Source organism: Oryctolagus cuniculus, chromosome 19 (assembly GCF_964237555.1).
Source record: "Oryctolagus cuniculus chromosome 19, mOryCun1.1, whole genome shotgun sequence".
Classification (NCBI taxonomy): Eukaryota; Metazoa; Chordata; class Mammalia; order Lagomorpha; family Leporidae; genus Oryctolagus; species Oryctolagus cuniculus.
The window spans coordinates 61,783,477-61,802,361 of NC_091450.1; the positions used below are offsets into that span (position 1 = coordinate 61,783,477).

The 18,885-nt window shown below is 43.6% G+C and overlaps 1 long non-coding RNA gene across 2 annotated transcripts; it reads left to right on the plus strand.

Moving 5' to 3' along the window:
- The first annotated feature begins 6,695 nt into the window (after positions 1 to 6,695).
- On the plus strand, positions 6,696 to 17,986 carry LOC103346194 (uncharacterized). 2 transcript variants are annotated; one of them, XR_011384418.1, is made up of 4 exons: positions 6,696 to 6,829; positions 10,831 to 10,957; positions 12,587 to 12,719; positions 16,279 to 17,986. It is a non-coding gene; the product is annotated as an uncharacterized lncRNA (long non-coding RNA). The 2 variants fall into 2 exon arrangements; XR_007917780.2 differs by lacking the exon at positions 12,587 to 12,719.
- Positions 17,987 to 18,885: the final 899 nt, after the last annotated feature.

Below are 18,885 nucleotides of genomic sequence, written 5' to 3' on the forward strand. Positions count from 1 at the left end.
AGTCCCAATAGTCTCTTAGTAGAGTTCTTTGGATCCCCTAAATAAAGAATCATATGATCTGCAAAGAGGGATAGTTTGACTTCTTCCTTCCCCATTCGTATCCCTTTAATTTCTTTTTCTTGCCCAATAGCTCTGGCTAAAACTTCCAGAGCTATATTGAATAGCAGTGGTGAGAGTGGGCATCCCTGTCTGGTACCAGATCTCAGTGGAAATGCTTCCAACTTTTCCCCATTCAATAGGATGCTGGCTGTGGGTTTTTGATAAATTGCTTTGATTGTATTGAGGAATGTTCCTTCCATACCCAGTTTGCTTAGAGTTTTCATCATGAAGGGGTGTTGTATTTTATCAAATGCTTTCTCTGCATCAATTGAGATAATCATATGGTTTTTCTTCTACAGTCTGTTAATGTGGTGTATCACATTGATTGTTTTGCGGATATTGAACCATCCCTGCATACCAGGGATAAATCCCACTTGGTTTGCGTGGATGATCTTTCTGATGTGTTGTTGCATTCTATTGGCGAGAATTTTATTGAGGATTTTTGCATCTGTGTTCATCAGGGATATTGGTCTGTAATTTTCTTTCAATGCTGCATCATTTTCCGGCTTAGGAATTCAGGTGATGCTGGCTTCATAGAAAGAATTTGGGAGGATTCCTTTTTTTTTGATTGTTCTGAATAGTTTGAGGAGAGTGGAGTTAGTTCTTCTTTAAACGTCTGATGGTATTCAGCAGTGAATCCATCTGGTCCTGGACTTTTCTTGTTGGGAGTTCCTTTATTATTGTTCCAATTTCTGTCTCAGTTATTGGTCTTTTTAGGTTTTGTATGTCTTCCTGGTTCAATTTAGGTAGCTTGCATGTTTCCAAGAATCTATGCATTTCTGATAGACTTCCCTGTTTCCTGGCATACAAGTCCTTGTAGTAATTTCTGATGATTCTTTTTATTTCTGTGGTGTCTCTTGTTACATTTCCTTTTTCATCTCTGATTTTTATTGATTTGGGTCTTTTCTTTTTTAGTTAGTTGGGCCAATGGGGTGTCAATTTTGTTTATTTTTTCAAAAAACCAGCTCCTTGTTTGGCTGATTTTTTGTAATGTTGTTTTGGATTCAAACGTATTGATTTTTTCTCTGATTTTATTTTATTTCTCTTCTCCTACTAGATTTGGGTCTGGTTGCTGCAGCTTTTCTAGGTCCTTGAGATACATTGAAAGCTTATTTATTTGGTGCCTTTCCAATTTCTTGATGTAGGCACCTATTGCTATAAACTTGCCTCCTAACACTGCTTTTGCTGTGTCCCATAAGTTTTGATATGTTGTGTTGTTATCTTCATTTACTTCCAGAAAGTTTTTGATTTCTCTTTTGATTTCTTCTGTGACCCAGTGTTCATTCAGGAGCATGTTGATCAATCTCCATGTGTTTGCATATGCTCTAGGGATTCCTGAGTTGCTAATTTCCAACTTCATTCCCCTATGGTCTGAGAAGCTGCATGGTATGATTCTAGTTCTTTTGAATTTGCTAAGACTTGCTTTATGGCCTAGTATGTGGTCAGTCCTAGAGAAGGTTCCATGCACTGCTGAGAAGAATGTAAATTATTTAAATGTAGAATGAAAAGCTCTGTAGATATCTGTTAGATCTATTTGGGCTACAGTGTCATTTAAATCTGCTGTTTACTTGTTGATCTTCTGTCTGGTTGATCTATTTCTGAGAAAGAGTATTGAAGTCACCCAGTACTACTGTATTGGAATCTAACTCTCCCTTTAAGTCCCTTAACATATCTTTTAAATAAACCAGTGCCCTGTATTTAGGTGCATATACATTGATAATCATTATATCTTCCTGTTGAATTGATCCCTTAATCATTATATAGTGTCCCTCTTTGTCTCTCTTCACAGTTTTTGTGTTAAAGTTTATGTTGTCTGATATCAAGATGGCTACGCCCACTCTTTTTGCATCTCTGTTAGCATGGTATATCTTTTTCCAGCCTTTCACTTCGTCTGCATGCATCTTTGTTGGAAAGATGTGTTTCTTGCAAGTAGCAAATAGATATCTGTGTCTTTTAACTCTAGAGTTGAGGCCATTAATGTTCAATGTGACTATTGATAAGTAGTAACTTTGCCCTGCCATTTTCCCAAAGATATTTTCTAATATATGCTTTGAACTTCCTCTGATCTTTTGCTGTGAGGTTTCCTTCCTTTACCTTCTTTCATATTGATGACCGTGTTTCTGTGTTTCTGTGTGTAACACATCTTTAAGCATCGTTTGCAGGGCTGGATGAGTGGTGACAAATTCTTTCAAATTCTGTTTGCTCTGAAAGGTCTTTACTTCACCTTGATCCACAAATGAGAGCGTTGCAGGATATAATATTCTTGGCTGGCAGTTTTTCTCTCTTAGTATCTGGGCAATGTCTCACCATTCCCTCCTAGCCTGTAGGTGCTGTGAGTCAAATTGAGATTAGATTTCTCTTTACTATCACACTTTCCTGTTCAACTAATTTCTGCATTTCATTTTGATTCCTCCTTAAGATTTCATTTTCATGAGAGAGATTTTCCAGTTTATCTAGTAAGGATTTCTGTAGTTAAAGAATTTGTTTTTGAAAAATTCTAAATGCTTTTATCATAAATTTTTTTGAAATCCGTATCCTGCATTTCTTTTATCTCGTCATCTTCATAATCTTGGCTTGGGGGTCTTGTTCATTTGGGGGCATCATAATGTCTTCCTTGTTCTTGTTTCCTCGGTTTCTGCGTTTGTTGCTTGGCATTGTGGAGATATTCTTTGGATTCTTCTTCCCTCGCTATGGTATTTTTTCTTGTTATACTATGACTGTATTAAGTGGACTGTCTGCTTTTGATGGAGCCTTAGAGGCTTGAGATGGGTGTGGCCAGAGTGCTCTGTTTGGTGCTTCAGGGTTAAGGGTCTGCCAAAGGTGACACACCCAAGTTAGGCATTGTACATCTCTCTCTCTCTCTCTCTCTCTCTCTCTCTGTCTCTCTCGCTCTCTCGATCTCTCTCTCTCTCTCTCTTTTTTTTTTTTTTTTGATTCAGAAGGGAAGAAATTCCGCACAGCTGAGCGGAATATTAGGTAGTCAGCTTCCAGTCTCTGGCTCCTGTGGGTTTAACATTTGTCTGCTCTTTCCCAAGGATGACACCAAGAATCTGTGGTGCCCCCAGTGTGGGCTCAAATTCCCTTGCAGTCTCCCACCAGGTTGCCAAGGTTACTGAACTGTAGCGTCTCTGGTGAGTACTCACATGAACTCTGTGAGTTCTCTCACCCAATGTCTCTTTTTTCACAGTCTCAGTTCATTAGCTCCATGCATTCACTAGGTCCTAACCTCCTCTTATTTCACACACACCCCCCAGAGTCAGGTTTTTCTGCTTTGCTGATGGCAGGCACTGCTTTAAGTATGTCCAAAATTGCGCCTGCTCTTTGTCTTGCTTGCCTTTGAGAGGTGAGCGGAGAGAAAGACTTGTGTCTGTACTGGTCCCCCCCTTTTTATTCCTCTCTCCTCTAGTTAGCCTGATGAACTTTCCCCCACGAGGCTTCAAGCCCTTAATGAGAAACCACTACAGACTTTTTGATTTGTTTGGGGGATTTATTTGTATATTTGAAAGTCAGAGTTACAGACAGGGAGGGAGAGACAGAGATCTTTCATCCACTGGCTATAAGAAGCCAGGAGCCAGGGGCAGCACTTTGTCTCCCCACAAGGGTGACAGAGGCCCAAACAATTGACCCATCCTCAGGAGCCGTTCCCCAGGTCTCTAAAAGGGAGCTGGATCAGAAGTGGAGCAGCCAGGGCAGGAATTTGTCTGATCAATGGATGCCTGTGCCACTGGTGGCCCTACCCACTACACCACAGCACTGGTATCTGGCCTCACTGTTTGTGACCATACTCGTAAGAACAGTCTTCGGAGAAGTGCACGCTGACCCATCTCAGTTGATATTTATAAATGATGAGAGATATGGATCTAATTCCATTCTTCTACATGAATACATCAAGCTTTGCCAGCACCGTTTGTTGAAGAGATTATACTTACACCAATGAATGATCTGAACCCTTTTGTCAAAAATCAGGTGGCCATATGTATTTAGATTAACTTAGGCTTTCTCTGTTTCTCTCCATTGGTCTATTTCTCAGTTTTCTTATTGTCAGTCACATGATGTTTTAATTAGTATAGTTTTTTAGTATGCTGTGAAGTCAGGTATTGTGATGTCTCCAGCTTGATTTTTATTTTCTCAAGATCACCTTAGCGGTTCTGGATCTTTTGTGGTTCTGTATGAATTTGAAGGGTTGTTTTTTTCTAATTCTGTACAGAATATCATTGGTATTCTGTAGATTTCTTTCCCGTGAGATAGATATTTTAATGATACAGATTCTTCCAATCCACAAGCAAGGAAACTCTTTCCATTTTTTTGGGTGTCCTTGATGGTTCTTGGTCAGTGTTTGATAATTTTTATTGTAAAGCTCTTTCACTTATTTGATTAAATTTATTCTTAAGTATACTGATTTTTCTTCCCTCTTAACATTGCATTTGCTGTGTCCCATAGTTTTGTTATGTTGTACTGTTATCTTCAATCATTTCCAGAAATTTCTTGATTTCCATTTTGAGTTCTCCTATGACCCACCATTCATTCAGGAGCATGTTGCTCGGTCTCCATGTGTTTGCATATGTTCTGGAGTTTCTTGAGTTGTTATTTCCCATTTCCTTGCATTTTGGTCATAGAACATGCATGAAATGATTTCAGTTATTCAGTTTACTAGGCTTGCTTATGGCCTATCATATGTTGTGTTCTAGTGAATGTTCCAGGGATTGATGAGAAGAATGTGTATTCTGCAAGTGGGAGATGAAAAGTTCTGAGTTAGGACTTCCAACAAGGCAGCCTGTTCCCCGGGACACAGTGATGAGCTACTGAGTCATCTACAATTGTGACATAATGGAGGGCTTAGGAAACAGTTCAGGTGTTCTTTTAAGATACTGTTTTTTAGTTAAGAGATCCAAATTCCATGCATTTCATAAATGCAATTTAGGTACACAGTGATAGTACCGACCCTCCCTCCCTGTCTGTGGCACAACACATTGTGCACTTGGTTGTCTGACTCCGGGCAGCAGCCCCAGAACTGACCAGGCCAGGATGCTGGATGGGTATCTGCAGTTCAGTAGCCCTGATCACGGGCAGTTTGGCAGAGCTGTGCACCATGTGGGAGTGGCTGGGTGTCAGCCCAGAGGTCTAGAGAGCTCCACACTGCCCTGAGCTTCTGGTGGGCTGGATTTGGAGCAACGATGCCCTTGGAGTGCTCCTGATGATGGTGAGCACAGGAAAGGCATGTCAGGCTGGGGCTCAGGCAGCAGCCCGTGGTTCTTCAAGGTAGTGCGGCCTCTTCCACTGACACTGTGTATCCTTGGAGAAAGGGGCAGGTGTTAGTTGGATGGTGCTTGCATAGTAGGCCTCGGGGAGAAGTAGGTGATGTCTGTGGGAGTGGTGTTGAGGTTGAGGCCAGCTGGCAGTGGCATTGGCGGTAGTGTTACGGTAGGCTTGGAGAGTGCATGAGGGGTTTGCTGCGTTTAAGCTTACAGACATTGAGATGCCCAGGGCCTGCCTCAAAGGATGTGGGATCCGGGGCTTCCCAGCGGCATTCTCCCCCCAAATCCGCAAGTTCGGAGGCAGTGGGGGCGGGGGGTGGCTCAGCCATGAGGAAACCGAGAAGCAGATGCCTGCTACCCCTCCTGCCTCCCAGAGGACACGGATGTGAAATTAACCCAGAGTAGACTAGTGTTCTCCTGTAATTTGATGATACTGAGTTTTAGATTTTGTTCCTTGAAGTGTTTTTAGTAGCTTTTTTTTTGACAGGCAGAGTGGTGGATAATGAGAGAGAGAGATAGAAAGGTCTTCCTTTTCCGTTGGTTCACCCTCCAATGTCCACTGTGGCTGGTGCATTGCGGCCAGTGCACTGCGCTCATCTGAAACCAGGAGCCAGGTGCTTCTCCTGGTCTCCCATGTGAGTGCAGGGCCCAAGGACCTGGGCCATCCTCCACTGCACTCCTGGGCCACAGCAGAGAGCTGGATTGGAAGAGGGGCAACCGGGACAGAATCTGGTGCACCAACCGGGACTAGAAACCGGTGTGCTGCACCACAGGTGGAGGATTAGCCTATTGAGGCACAGTGCCAGCCATTTAGTTGCTTTTTTTATAGATGTAAGGTATGGGTCTTCTTTCAGAGTTCTGCATGACTGTGCAGTTTTCAGGACCATTTTTTGAAGAAACTGTCCCTTGCACCTGGGATTGATCTTCAGCTCCTTCTTCAAAGATAGATTAGTTGTTGATGTGTGGGTTATTTCAGGTGATTCTTTTCTGTTCCTTTGTTCTATATGTCAGTTTTTTACTATACCAAGCTGTTTTGATTGTAACTGTCCTGTGCTGTGTTTGGCAATTTGTTATTGTGATGCTTCGAGTTTTGTCAATGTTGTATAAGGTTGCTTTCTCTATTCAGATGTTCTGTGCTTTCATAAGAATTTTAGCATTGTTTTCTCTCCATCTGGGCAAAATGCTATTTGACCTTTGCTCGGGATCCCATTGTGTCTGTAAATTGCTTATGGTAGTGTGGATATTTGCATTATGTTGATTTTGTGAATGAGTCAGCGTGGAAGATTTTTCCATTTTTGTGTGTTTTCTTCCATTTCTTTAATATTTTGTAACTTTTTTGCAGACATTTTCATGGATATGAAACTGGACACCGAGTTGACGCTGCAGTTCAGCTGCTGGGTAATCTTCCATTTCTGGAACCTCCTTGGCTTCCTGGTAAAACCCAGCTGTGCCTTCACCCTGGACAGGAGCAACTGGTTAGTACATGTGGCTGCGCCCTGTTGATGGCAACCCTTGGGCCCAAAGGGGAACGGAGGGAAGGGAAGGGAACCCTGTTCCCTGCAGTTGGGCTGGCCAGGCTGAGAACAAGGTGGACTTCCAACCTTTGGGATGGAGGGTCAACTCGGGGAGCCCTATATACATGTGGAGACAGAATGTGGGGGCCTAGCATTCCTAGAATTGAGTGGGGGCCACAGAGACAGAAGTGAATAAGATGTTGGTGAATGAGTTCCCTGGTTCTTTGTAGTTTATTAAGGCCCATAGAACATGCTAAGCAGGGAAGACTGGGTTTCCAGGCAGTGGGAGGGAGACCTGGAAGGAAAACTTCATGTGTTGACTCAGAGTACAAAACATAAGATGTCTCGTTTTAGGAGACCTGGTAATAGTTTTTGGGTTTTAGAATTTCAAGCTAAGGATAATTGGATTGCAAGTACTTCATGCAGCGGCAGTAGAGAGTTAGATGCTATGGAAGAACCTGGGTCATGCAAGGTTTGGGGAGCTGAAAACAGGTTATTTCTGTATGTCACTATCCTATGATAGGTAAAATGGAAGGATTGTGGATAGGAAGGCAGGTGACTTTGAGGAGAGTTGTAATAGGGAGGAGCTGGTAGGTCTACATGTAAGAACCAGTGGAACATCATAGTGTGATATCCGGGACAGGGCCTGGGGAGAAACCTTAGGAAAGGTGAGGGAAAGGATATCAGGAGGCGGGCAGAGGGAACTTCCAGGAGGGACTGGGGAATGGGTGCTGAGTTAATCAGGAAATTTGAGCAAAGTCTACAGAGTACCAAGAGATGGAGAGGATCTTATCTGAAATAAAATAAGGGTTGATAGGGGCTTGGGAACCTGGAGACCCTGTCTTTGGCTGGGAATGAAGTTTGTGGCTTATAGTCAGTTTGTAGAAGTCAGAATTATAGCAGAGGACTTTCTCTTGGTAAACGTGTTTTTCTTGGCTTTCAAAGGAGTGTCTGCTATGTGCCCACATTTGTTCTAATTACTTAAGGTAATGCAGAGAGTATCATGAGGGTTTTTGAAAAAGTTTGTGGAAAGAGGGATTTGTAAGGTTGTTTCATTGTGTGTGTGAGAGTGTGTGTGTGTGTGTACGTATGTATGTATAGTATTATGCTTACGCATTTAACTGATGAAAATGTCTTGTTTTCACTGCCGTGAAGCATACTGCAATAAATATTGTGGTGGACGTATCTCTCTAATAGAATATGTTCATGTGTTTTGGGTTATATCCAATAGATGGGTTGCTCCATCATATGGCAAGTCTATTTCTGGTTTCTTAAAAATCTCCATACCGTTTTCCACAGCAGCTTCACCAATTTACATTCCCACCACAGTGTGTAAGTGTTCTTCTTGTCCCACATCTTCCTCATCATTGTGACTCTCCGTCCTTTGGGTTTTAGCCAGTATGTACGTGTGAGCTGATATCCCATTGTGGTTTGGATTTGCATTTCCCTCATAGGTTATGATGTTGAGCATTTCTTCCTGTATTTGTTGGCCATCTGTATATCTATGGGGAACTTTCTGTTGAGTTCCTTTGGCCATTTCATATCTGGATTGGTTGTGTTTTTTTTGCTGCTATTTTTTTCTAAGTTGCAGATGTATTCTTGATATTAATCCTTTGTCAGATAGGTAGCTGACAGATATCTTTTGCTCATTCTGTTGTATGTCTCTTCTATCTGTGATGACTTCCTTTGCTGTGCAAAGCTTTTAATTTCATTTAATCCCATCTGTTTAGTTTTGATTTTGCTGCTGGTCTTTGAGGGTCTTTTCCAAGGGTCATCACCTATTCCAGTGTCTTGGAGCTTTTCTTTGTATTACCTTCAAAAAGCTTCGTAGTCTCAGGTTATAGATTTAGGTCTCTGATCTGTTTTGAGTTGATTTTCCTATTTTATGGGAATTATGAATCTAATTTCAATGTTCTACACAAATACATCCATTTTTTGCCAACGGCATTTGTTGAAGAGTTTTTCCTTACTCCGATGGATAGGTCTGAATCCTAAAAATCTGGTGTTGTACATATTTGGATTAATATTGGAGCTCGCCTTGTTTTCTTCCACTGGTCTGTGTGTCACTTTTTATGCAAGTGCTTTGATATTTTGTTTAGGGTAGATTTGTAGAATACTTTGAATCAGATGTTGTGAGGCATCTAGGCTAATTTTGTTTTGTCTTTTTTCTCAGGAACACCTTATCTATTCTGGATCTTGTGTGATTTTTATAAATTTTCAGTTTGTTATATGTAATTCTATAAAGAATGTCATTGGTGTTTGGATACAAATTTAATTGAATATTTAGGTAGCTTTAGGTGGGGTAGAGATTTTTATTATACTGATTCTTCAAATCCACCAAAAGGGATATCTTTCCATTTTTTGTGTCCTTGGTGAGTTCTTTCATCAGTATGGTGATTTTCATGATAGAGCTCTTTGGCTTCTTTGCTTACATTAATCTTTTTTTTTTGGCAGGCAGAGTGGACAGTAAGAGAGAGAGAGAGACAGAGAGAAAGGTCTTCCTTTTGCCGTTGGTTCACCCTCCAATGGCTGCTGCGGCCAGAGCACTGTGGCCGGTGCACATTGCTGATCCGATGGCAGGAGCCAGGTGCTTCTCCTGGTCTCCCATAGGGTGCAGGGCCCAAGCACTTGGGCCATCTTCCACTGCACTCCCTGGCCACAGCAGAGAGCTGGCCTGGAAGAGGGGCAACCGGGACTAGAACCCAGTGTGCCAGCACTGCAAGGCAGAAGATTAGCCTAGTGAGCTGTGGCGCTAGTGACATTTAGTCTTAAACATTTTATTTCTGTCATTATTATCTTTGGGATTTTTTTGATTGCTGTGTCAGTGAGTTCCTCATTAATGTATAAACACTGCTGCTTACACAGTATGCTTATTTGTAACCTGTGACTTCACTTAATTGTTTCACCAGTTAGCAGCGTTTTTGGTGGATTGTTTTAGTTTTTTCTGGTACCATATCATGTCACCTGAAAGCATTTAGAATTTCAATTTGTCTTTTATAATCTAGGTGCTGTTTATTTCTTTCTTTATTCTCCTTTCAGTTGTGAAAATTTATAGTACTGCATTCTGTCAGAGTGGTAAAAAGGGACATCCTTGTGTTACATGTTTGACAAAAATGCTTTCACTTTTTGCCCATCCAGCATGCCATTGGCTTTGAATTGTAATACATGGCCTTTACGATTTTGATGCCTAATCCTTTTTTTTTGACAGAGTGGACAGTGAGAGAGAGAGAGACAGAGACAGAGATAAAGGTCTTCCTTTTGCCGTTGGTTCACCCTCCAATGGCCGCCGCGGCTGGCGCCCTGTGGCAGGCGCACCGTGCTGATCCGATGGCAGGAGCCAGGTACTTATCCTGGTCTCCCATGGGGTGCAGGGCCCAAGCACTGTGCCATCCTCCACTGCACTCCCTGGCCACAGCAGAGAGCTGGCCTGGAAGAGGGGCAGCCGGGACAGAATCCAGCGCCCCGACCAGGACTAGTACCCAGTGTGCTGGCGCCTCAAGGCAGAGGATTAGCCTAGTGAGCTGTGGCGCCGGCCCGCCTATTCCTTTTATACCTACTTTGTGGAGGTTTTTTTTTTTTTAATAATGAATGGGATTGAATCTTTTCAGGTTGTTTCTCTGTATCTAATGAGATGATAATGTGCTTTTTTTTAAAAAAAAATATTTATTGCATTTTTTGCGAGAATTACAGAGAGAGAAACATAGTGAGAACAGGTGAGCGAGAGAGAGAGAAGATGAGAGTGAGAGAGAGAAAGAGGTGTTATAGGCTGCAGCAGTATGGTAGGCTTGAAGAGTGCAGGAGATATTTACTGCATTTAACTTATGGGACAGAGATGCCCAGGGCATCTACCCAGCGACATTCTCCCCCCAAATCTGCAGGCTTGGAGGCCGTGGGGGTGGGCAGCAGATCTATTGGGAGGAAGCCAAGAAGTGGATGTCTGCCTCCCCTGCTCCCTCATACAGGGCACGGATGTGAAACTAACCCAGAGTGGACGGTGAAGCGCAACTGCCGGGTGTTCTTCCAGTTCCAGAGACTGCATGGTGTCCTGCTCAATGCCAGCTGGACCTTCTTCCTGGAGAAGAGCAACTGGTGAGCAGATGTGGCCCCCTCAGCTGTGTCCATGTCCTGGGTGCCCAAGGGGAAGGGAAGGGACAGCGCGTTCCCTGGGATTGGGGGCCCAGGCAAATAGTGATGTGGACTTCCGCCCTGTGGCAGGGAGGGTCATGTGGGTAGTCCCACAGACATGGGGAGAAATGTAGGGGCCTGGTGGGCTTCAGTAGAGTATGAGAGCATGGAAACAGGGTGGGTATTATGTTGGAGAATGAGTTCCCCGGGGCTCTGCAGAGCATTAGGGGCCAAAGAACATGGTAATAGGGGAATACTTCGGTTTCCAGGAAATGGGAGGGAGACCTGGAGGACAAGTGTGTGCTGTTGAGTCAGAATACAAAACCCAAGAGGTCTGGATTGGAGAGATGTGTTAATAAAAGTTTGGGTTTTAGATTTCGGGGCTAAGAATGATGGGATTGGAAGTAAATTGTGTGGTGGGAGTGGAGGGTTAGATGTCATGGAAGAACCTATGGCATGCAAGGTGTTGGGTGTAGAAATCAGGTAATTTCTTTATATTGCCACTCTGTGATATAGACAGGGAAATGGAAGGAGTGTATGGAGGAGGTCAGGTGACTTTCAGTAGAGTTGTAATAGGGAGGAGCTTGTAGGTCTACTAGTAGAACTGGTGGAGTCTCCAAGTGTTAGACCTGGGACAGGGCCTGGGCAATAACCTTAGGAAAAGTGAGGGTAAGAAAATGGTGAGGGGTATAGTGTGGAACAACAGGGACAGAATCTGGCGCCCTGACTGGGACTAGAACCCGGAGTGCTAGTGCTGCAGGTGGAGGATTAGCCTATTGAGCAGCGGCGCTGGCCTGGATATTAATCTTTTTTCAGTTTCATAGTTAGCAAATCGTTTCTCCCATCCTTTTGGTTGCCTCTTTACTTTACTGAGTGTTCCTTTTCTAGTGCAGAAGCTTCTCAGCTTGATGGAATCACATTCGTTTGTTTCAGCTTTTATTGTGCTACTGGCATTTTTTTCCGAGAAATCTTTCCCTAAGTCAATGTAATTCAGTATTCCCCAATGTTCTCTAATAATATGATGATATTGAGTTTTAGATTTTGTTCCTTGACGTGTTTTAGTTGCTTTATGTATAAGGTGCAAAGTATGGGTCTTCTTTCATAGAAGTGCATGTGGAGGTCCAGTTTTCTCAGGACCTTGTTTTGAAGAAACGGTCCTTTGAACCTGGGATTGATCTTTAGCTCCTTCTTGAAAGACAGAGTAGTTGTAGATGTTTGTGTTATTTCAGGTGTTTCTTTTCTGTTACTTTGTCTATATGTCATTTTTTTTGCCTCTAGCAAAGTGTTTTGATTGTAACTGTCCTGTGCTGTGTCTGCAATGTGTTATTGCAATGCTATGAGTTTTTTATGTTGTATAAGGTTGCTTTCTCTATTCAGATGTTCTGTGTTTTCATATGAATTTTAGCATTGCTTTCTCTCCATCTGGGCAAAATGCTATTTGACCTTTGCTCGTGATCCCATTTTGTCTGTAAATTGCTTATGGTAGAATGGATATTTGCATTTTGTTGATTTTGCCAATGAGTCAACATGGAAGATTTTTCCGTTTTTGTGTGTCTTCTTCCATTTCTTAATATTTTGTAACGTTATTTGTAGACATTTTCATGGATATGAAACTGGACACCGAGTTGACGCTGAAGTTCAGCTGCTGGGTAATCTTCCATTTCTGGGGACTGCTCTGCTTCCTTGTAAAACCCAGCTGGGCCTTCATCCTGGACAGGAGTAACTGGTTAGTAGATGTGGTTGTGTCCTGTTGATGGCAGCCCTTGGGCCCAAGGAGGAGAGAAGGGAAGGGAAGGGAACCGTGTGCCCTGGGGTTGGGCGTCCAGGCTGAGAGCAAGGTGGACTTCCAACCTTTGGGATGCAGGGTCAAGTGGTGGGAGCCCTATACATGTGGAGACAGAAATTTGGGGACCTAGCATTCCTAGAATAGAGGAACCACAGAGACAGAGGTGAATAAGATTGGGGAATGAATTCCCTGGGGCTCTGCTGAGAATTAAGGCCCAAAGAACATCCTAAGAAGGGAAAATTTGTTGTCCAGGCAGTGGGAGGGGAAACTGGGAGGAAAACTGCCATGTGTTGACTCAGAGAACAAAACATGAGTCTGGTTTGGAGAGACGTGGTAATAGTTGTTTGGGTTTTAGATTTTCAGGCTAAGGACAATGGGATTGCAAGTACTTCATGCGGCAGGAGTGGAGGGTTAAATGCATGGAAGAACCTGGGTCATGCAAGGTTTTGGGAGCTGAAAGCAGTGTGTGTCTGTATGTCACCATCCTATGATAGAAAAGCAAAATGGAAGGACTGTGAGGAGGAAGGCAGGCGACTTTGAGGAGAGTTGTAATAGGGAGGAGCTGTAATAGGTCTGCTTGTAAGAACTAGTGGAGCATCAGAGTGTGAGATCCGGGACAGGCCGAGTGGAGAAACCTTAGTTAAACTGAGGGATAGGATATCAGGAGGTGGGCAGAGGGAAGTTTCAGGAGGGATTGTGGAATGGGAGCTGAGTTAATCAGGAAATTTGACCAAAGTGTGCAGACTACCAAGAGATGGATAAGAGGTTATTTGAAAGAAAAAGGGTTGATAAGTGGCTTGGGAACATGGAGATCCTGATTTAGCCTATGAATGAAGTTTGTGGCTTGTAGAAGTCAGAATCTGGGCAGAGGAGTTTCTCTTGGTAAATATATTTTTCTTGGCTTTCAAAGGAGTGTCTGCTATGTGCCCACATTTGTTCTAGTTATTTAAGGTACTGCAGAGAGTATCATGAGGGTCCATGAAAAAGTCTGTGGAAAGAGGGATTTGTAAGTTTGTTTCATTGTGTGTGTGTGTGTTTTTGTGTATATATAGAGAGAATTATTCTTATCCATTCATCTGATGATGTTTGAAGTCTTTAACATTTTCTTGTTGTCGCTGCTGTGAGCCATACTGCAAGAAATATTGTGGTGGACGTATCTCCCTGATAACAATACGTTTATGTATTTTGGGTTCTAGCCAGTAGAGGGCTGGCTTCATATCATATCACAAGTTTGTTTCTGGTTTCTTAAGAAATCTCCATACTGTTTTCCACAGTGACTGCACTAATTTACATTCCCACCACCAGTGTGTAATTGTTCCCCTTTTCCCACGTCCTCCTCCTCATTGAGACTCTCTGTCCTTTGGGTTTTAGCCAATATGTACGTGTGAGCTGATATCTCATTGTGGTTTGGATTTGCGTTTCCCTGATAGCTTGTGATGTTGCTATTTTTCCCTATATTTATTGGGCATCTGTATATCTATGGGGAACTGTCTGTTGAGTTCCTTTGGCCATTTCATAATTGGATTGGTTGGTGGTTGTTTTTTTTTTTTTGCTGTTGTTTTTTTAAAGTTGCAGATGCATTCTTGATATTAATCCTTTGTCAGATAGGTAGCTGACAGATATCTTTTTCTCATCCTGTTGGATGTCTCTTCAGTCTATGATGATTTCCTTTGCTGTGCAAAGATTTTAATTTCATTTAATCCCGTTTATTTAGTTTTGAATCCAGCACCCCAACTGGTACTAGAACCCGGGGTGCTGCTGCCACAGGCAGAGTATTAGCCAAGTGAGCTGCGGTGCCGGCCTTGCTTCGTTTTTTGCCCAGTAACACCTTAGCTATTCTGCATCTTCTGTGATTTTGTATGAATTTTAGGTTGTTTTATGTAATTCTGTAAAGAACGTCATTGCCGTTTTGATATAATTTTGGTTGAATCTTTAGGTAGTGTTAGGTAAGGTAGAAATTTTAATTAGACTGATTCTTCAAATCCACCAAAAGGGATATCTTTCCATTTTTTGAGTCGTTGGTGATTTCTTATATCAGTGTATGGTGATTTTCATGATAGAGCTCTTTGGCTTCTTTGGTTAAATTTAGTCTTAAACATTTGATTTCTGTGCTTATTGTCCTTGGGATTATTGTTGATTGCTCTGTCAGTGAGTTCATCATTAATGTATAAGCACTGCTGCTTACACACTATGTTTATTTGTAACCAGTGACTTCAAGAATTGTTTCACCAGGTCTAGCAGTGTTTTTGGTGGATTGTTTTAGTTTTTTTCTGGTACCATATCATGTCACCTGAAAGCATTTAGAATTTCACTTCCTCTCTTAAAATATGGTGCAGTTTTTTTCTTTCTTTCTTTCTCTTTCAAAATTTACAGTACTGCATTCAGAGTGGAAAAAGGGGCCATCCTTGTGTTACATGTTTGACAAAAATGCTTTCACTTTTTGCCCATCCAGCATGGCATTGGCTGTTGATTTGTCATACATAGCCTTTATGATTTTGATGCCTATTCCTTCTATACCCACTCTGTGTTTTTTTTTTAGCATGAATGAGAGTGAATCTCTTCTGATTATTTCTCTGTATGTAATGAGATGATAATGTGGTTTTTTAAAAAAAGTTTTCATGCATTCATTTGCAAGAAAAACAGAGAGAAAAACAGCAAGAGCACGTGAGAGAGAGAGAGGATGAGAGTGAGAGAGGGGGAAGGTCTTCCATTTGCCAGTACACTCCCCAAAATACCGTGATGGCCAGACTGAGCCAATATGAAGTCAGGATCCAGGACCACCTTCTGGGTCTCCCATGTGGCTGCAGGGTCCCAAGGAATTTGGACATCCTCCACCGCTTCCCCAGGCATGTTAGGAGGGAGCTGGATTGGAAGTGGTGTTGCCAGAACGCACACTGGCACCCACATGGAAAGACAGCACTGCATGCCGTGGCTTTAACGCGGTGTAACACAGCACCAGCCCTGCTTGTCTGACTCCGGGCAGCAGCCCTGGCTCCGACCAGGCCAGGGATGCTAGGCAGGCATCCGCCGTTCTGTACCCTGACCACGGGCAGTTTGGCAGAGCGCTGCACCAATGGGAGTGGCTGGGTGTCAGCCCGGAGGTCTAGAGAGCTGCATACTGCCCCGGAGCTTCTGGTGCACTGGATGGCGATCCCCGATGTCCCTGGAGCACTGCTGATCATGGTGAGCACAGGGCGGCCATGCCAGGCTGTGGCTACTAAGGTGGTTGTCCCTGGTTCATCAAGGCAGCGCGGCTTCTTCCGCTGACGCTGTGTATCCTGGGAGGAAGGGGCGGGTGTTAGTTGGATGGCGCTTGCGCAGTAGGCCTCAGGGAGAAGTAGGCGACGTCTGCTGCAGTGGCGTCATTGTCGACTGGTGGTGTTATTGGCAGTAGTGTTATGGTAGGCTTGGAGAGTGCGGGAGGGATTAGCTGCACTTAAATTTACGGTACAGAGATATCCAGGGCATCTTCCCATGGCGTTCTCCCCCAAATCCGCAGGTTCAGAGGCAGCACGGGTGGGCAGCAGCTCAGCCATGAGGAAGCCAAGAAGCAGATGTCTGTTTCCCCTCCTCCCCCGCAGAGGACACAGATGTGAAACTAATGCAGGGTGGACGCTGAAGCTCAGCTGCTGGATAATCTTCCAGTTCCGGAGACTGCATGGCTTCTGCTCAACCCCAGCTGGGCCTTCATCCTGGAGAGGAGCAACTGGTGAGCAGATGTGGCCACCCCAGTGGTGGCTGTGGCCTGGGTGCCCAAGGGAAAGGGAAGGGACAGCCCGTTCCCTGGGGTTGGGCAGCTCAGGCAAGCAGTGATGTGGACTTCCATCTTGTAACAGGGAGGGTCATGTGGGTAGCCCCACAGGCATGGAGAGAAATGTAGGGGCCTGGTGGGCTTCAGTAGAGTTGGAGACCATGGAGACCGGGTTGGATAGGAAGTAGGGGAATGAGTCCCCGGGCTCTGCAGAGAATTAGGGGCCAAAGAAGATGGTAAGAGGGGAAGACTTGGGTATCTGGGAAATGGGAGGGAGACCTGGAGGAAAAGTGTGTGCTGTTGAGTCAGAATACAAAACCCAAGAGGTCTGGTTTGGAGATGTGTTAATAAAAGTTTGGGTTTGAGATTTTGGGGCTAAGAATGATGGGATTGGAAGTAAATTGTGTGGTGGGAGTGGAGGGTTAGATGTCATGGAAGAACCTATGGCATGCAGGGTGTTGGGAGCTGCAATCAGGTAATTTCTGTCTATCACTATCCTGTGATATAGATAGGGAAATGGAAGGATTTAATGGAGGGGTCAGGTGACCTCAGTAGAGTTGTAATAGGGAGGAGCTGGTAGGTCTACTAGAAGAACTGGTGGAGTCTCCAAGTGTTAGACCTGGGACAGGGCCTGGGCAACAACCTTGGGAAAATGAGGGTAAAGAAACGGTGATGGGTGTGGTGTGGTCTTTCTTAGGGACTGTGGTATGGGTGCACGGTTAATTAGGAAACTTCTACAAAGGTCTTGGAATACCAGGGATGGAGAGAGGCTTATGTGGAAGAAAACTGGATAGGTGTTGTGCTTAGGAACACAAGAACCTGATGAAGCCTGGAATGTAATTTGTGGCTTGAGGTCAGCTTACAGAAGTCGTCCAGCTGGACTTGACCCAGCACCCATATGGGATGCCGACACTGCAGGAGGCACCTTTACTCAGAATGCCACAGCTCTAGTCCCTAGTCCATTTCTGATCCTGCTTTATGCTAGTGCATCAAAGCAGCAAAGGACAACCCAAGTGCTTGTGACTTTGCACCCATGTGGGACACCTGGAAAAGGCTCTTGGTTCCTGTCTTCATCTTGGTCCAGTGCTGGCTGTTTTGGCCATTTGAGAAGTCAAGCAACAGATGGAAGATCTCTTCCTCTTTCTCTCTCTCTGTATGTAACAGTGTTTTTGTGGTAAACAAAATAAATCTTCTAACAATAAGGAAAAAAAACAGAAACACTAGTTTAGTGTGAATATAAGCAACAAATATAATTGGTTGAAAGGAAAAATAACCATTTATTCAATACACTCTAAATTTAAAGTAATCACAGATTGTCACAACTATACTAAAGTAACATTCTTGCTTCTTTTTCTTTTACTTTTTTGGACAGGCAGAGTGGACAGTGAGAGAGAGAGAGAAAGAGAGAAAGGTCTTCTTTTACCATTGTTTCACCCTCCAATGGCCACTGTGGAGCAGCGGGAGTAGAACAAACAGCAACCGGGACTAGAACCCGGTGTGCCGGCGCTGCATGCAGAGGATTAGCCTATGGCGCTGCAGCGCCGGCCTCTTTTTCATTTTTTAAAGATTTATTTATTTGAAAGATAGAATTTCTGAAAAAGGTAAAGATATATAAATATATATATATATATATATATATATAGAGAGAGAGAGAGAGAGAGAGAGAGAGAGAGAGAGAGATCTTCCCTCTGCTGGTTCATCCCCAAATGGCCACAATGGCTTGAAGTTAGCCGATCCAAAGTTATGAACGAGGAGCTTATCCCAGTCTCCCACGTAGGTGCAGGGTCCTAGGACTTGGGCCATCTTCTACCGCTTTCCCAGTCCATAGCAGAGAGCTAGATCAGAAGAGGAGCAGCGTGAACTAGAACCTGTGCCCATGTGGGGTGCCCACCTTTCAAGCCTGGGCTTTCACACACTGCCACACAGCACCTGCCCCTTCAATTATTTTTAAAATGAATGAAAAGAGAACATATTTCATGCATTCTTTAGGTACAGTTCCAAGAATAAACCCAGACCTTCCTCTCTTCCCCTTTCCCCTCCCTTCATGGCCTCTTCTTTTCATCATTTTTTCAAAATATGATTTTAATCCATGTTATATTCAGGGTAACCTTACTATTCATTGGGTAAAAGGTAGAAAGAATAAAGTTCCACCGGAGCAGTATAATTTTTTTATTTAAAAATTATTTTCTTGAGAGGCACTTTTACAGAGAGAGGTAGACATAGTTAGAGGTCTTCCATCCATATGGGTTCAATGCACGAATGGCCACAGTGTCTGCAGGTGGGCCATTCCATAGCGAGGAACCAAGAGCTTCTTCCATCTTTCCCAGTAGGTTGCAGGGGCCCAAGCCCCTGGGC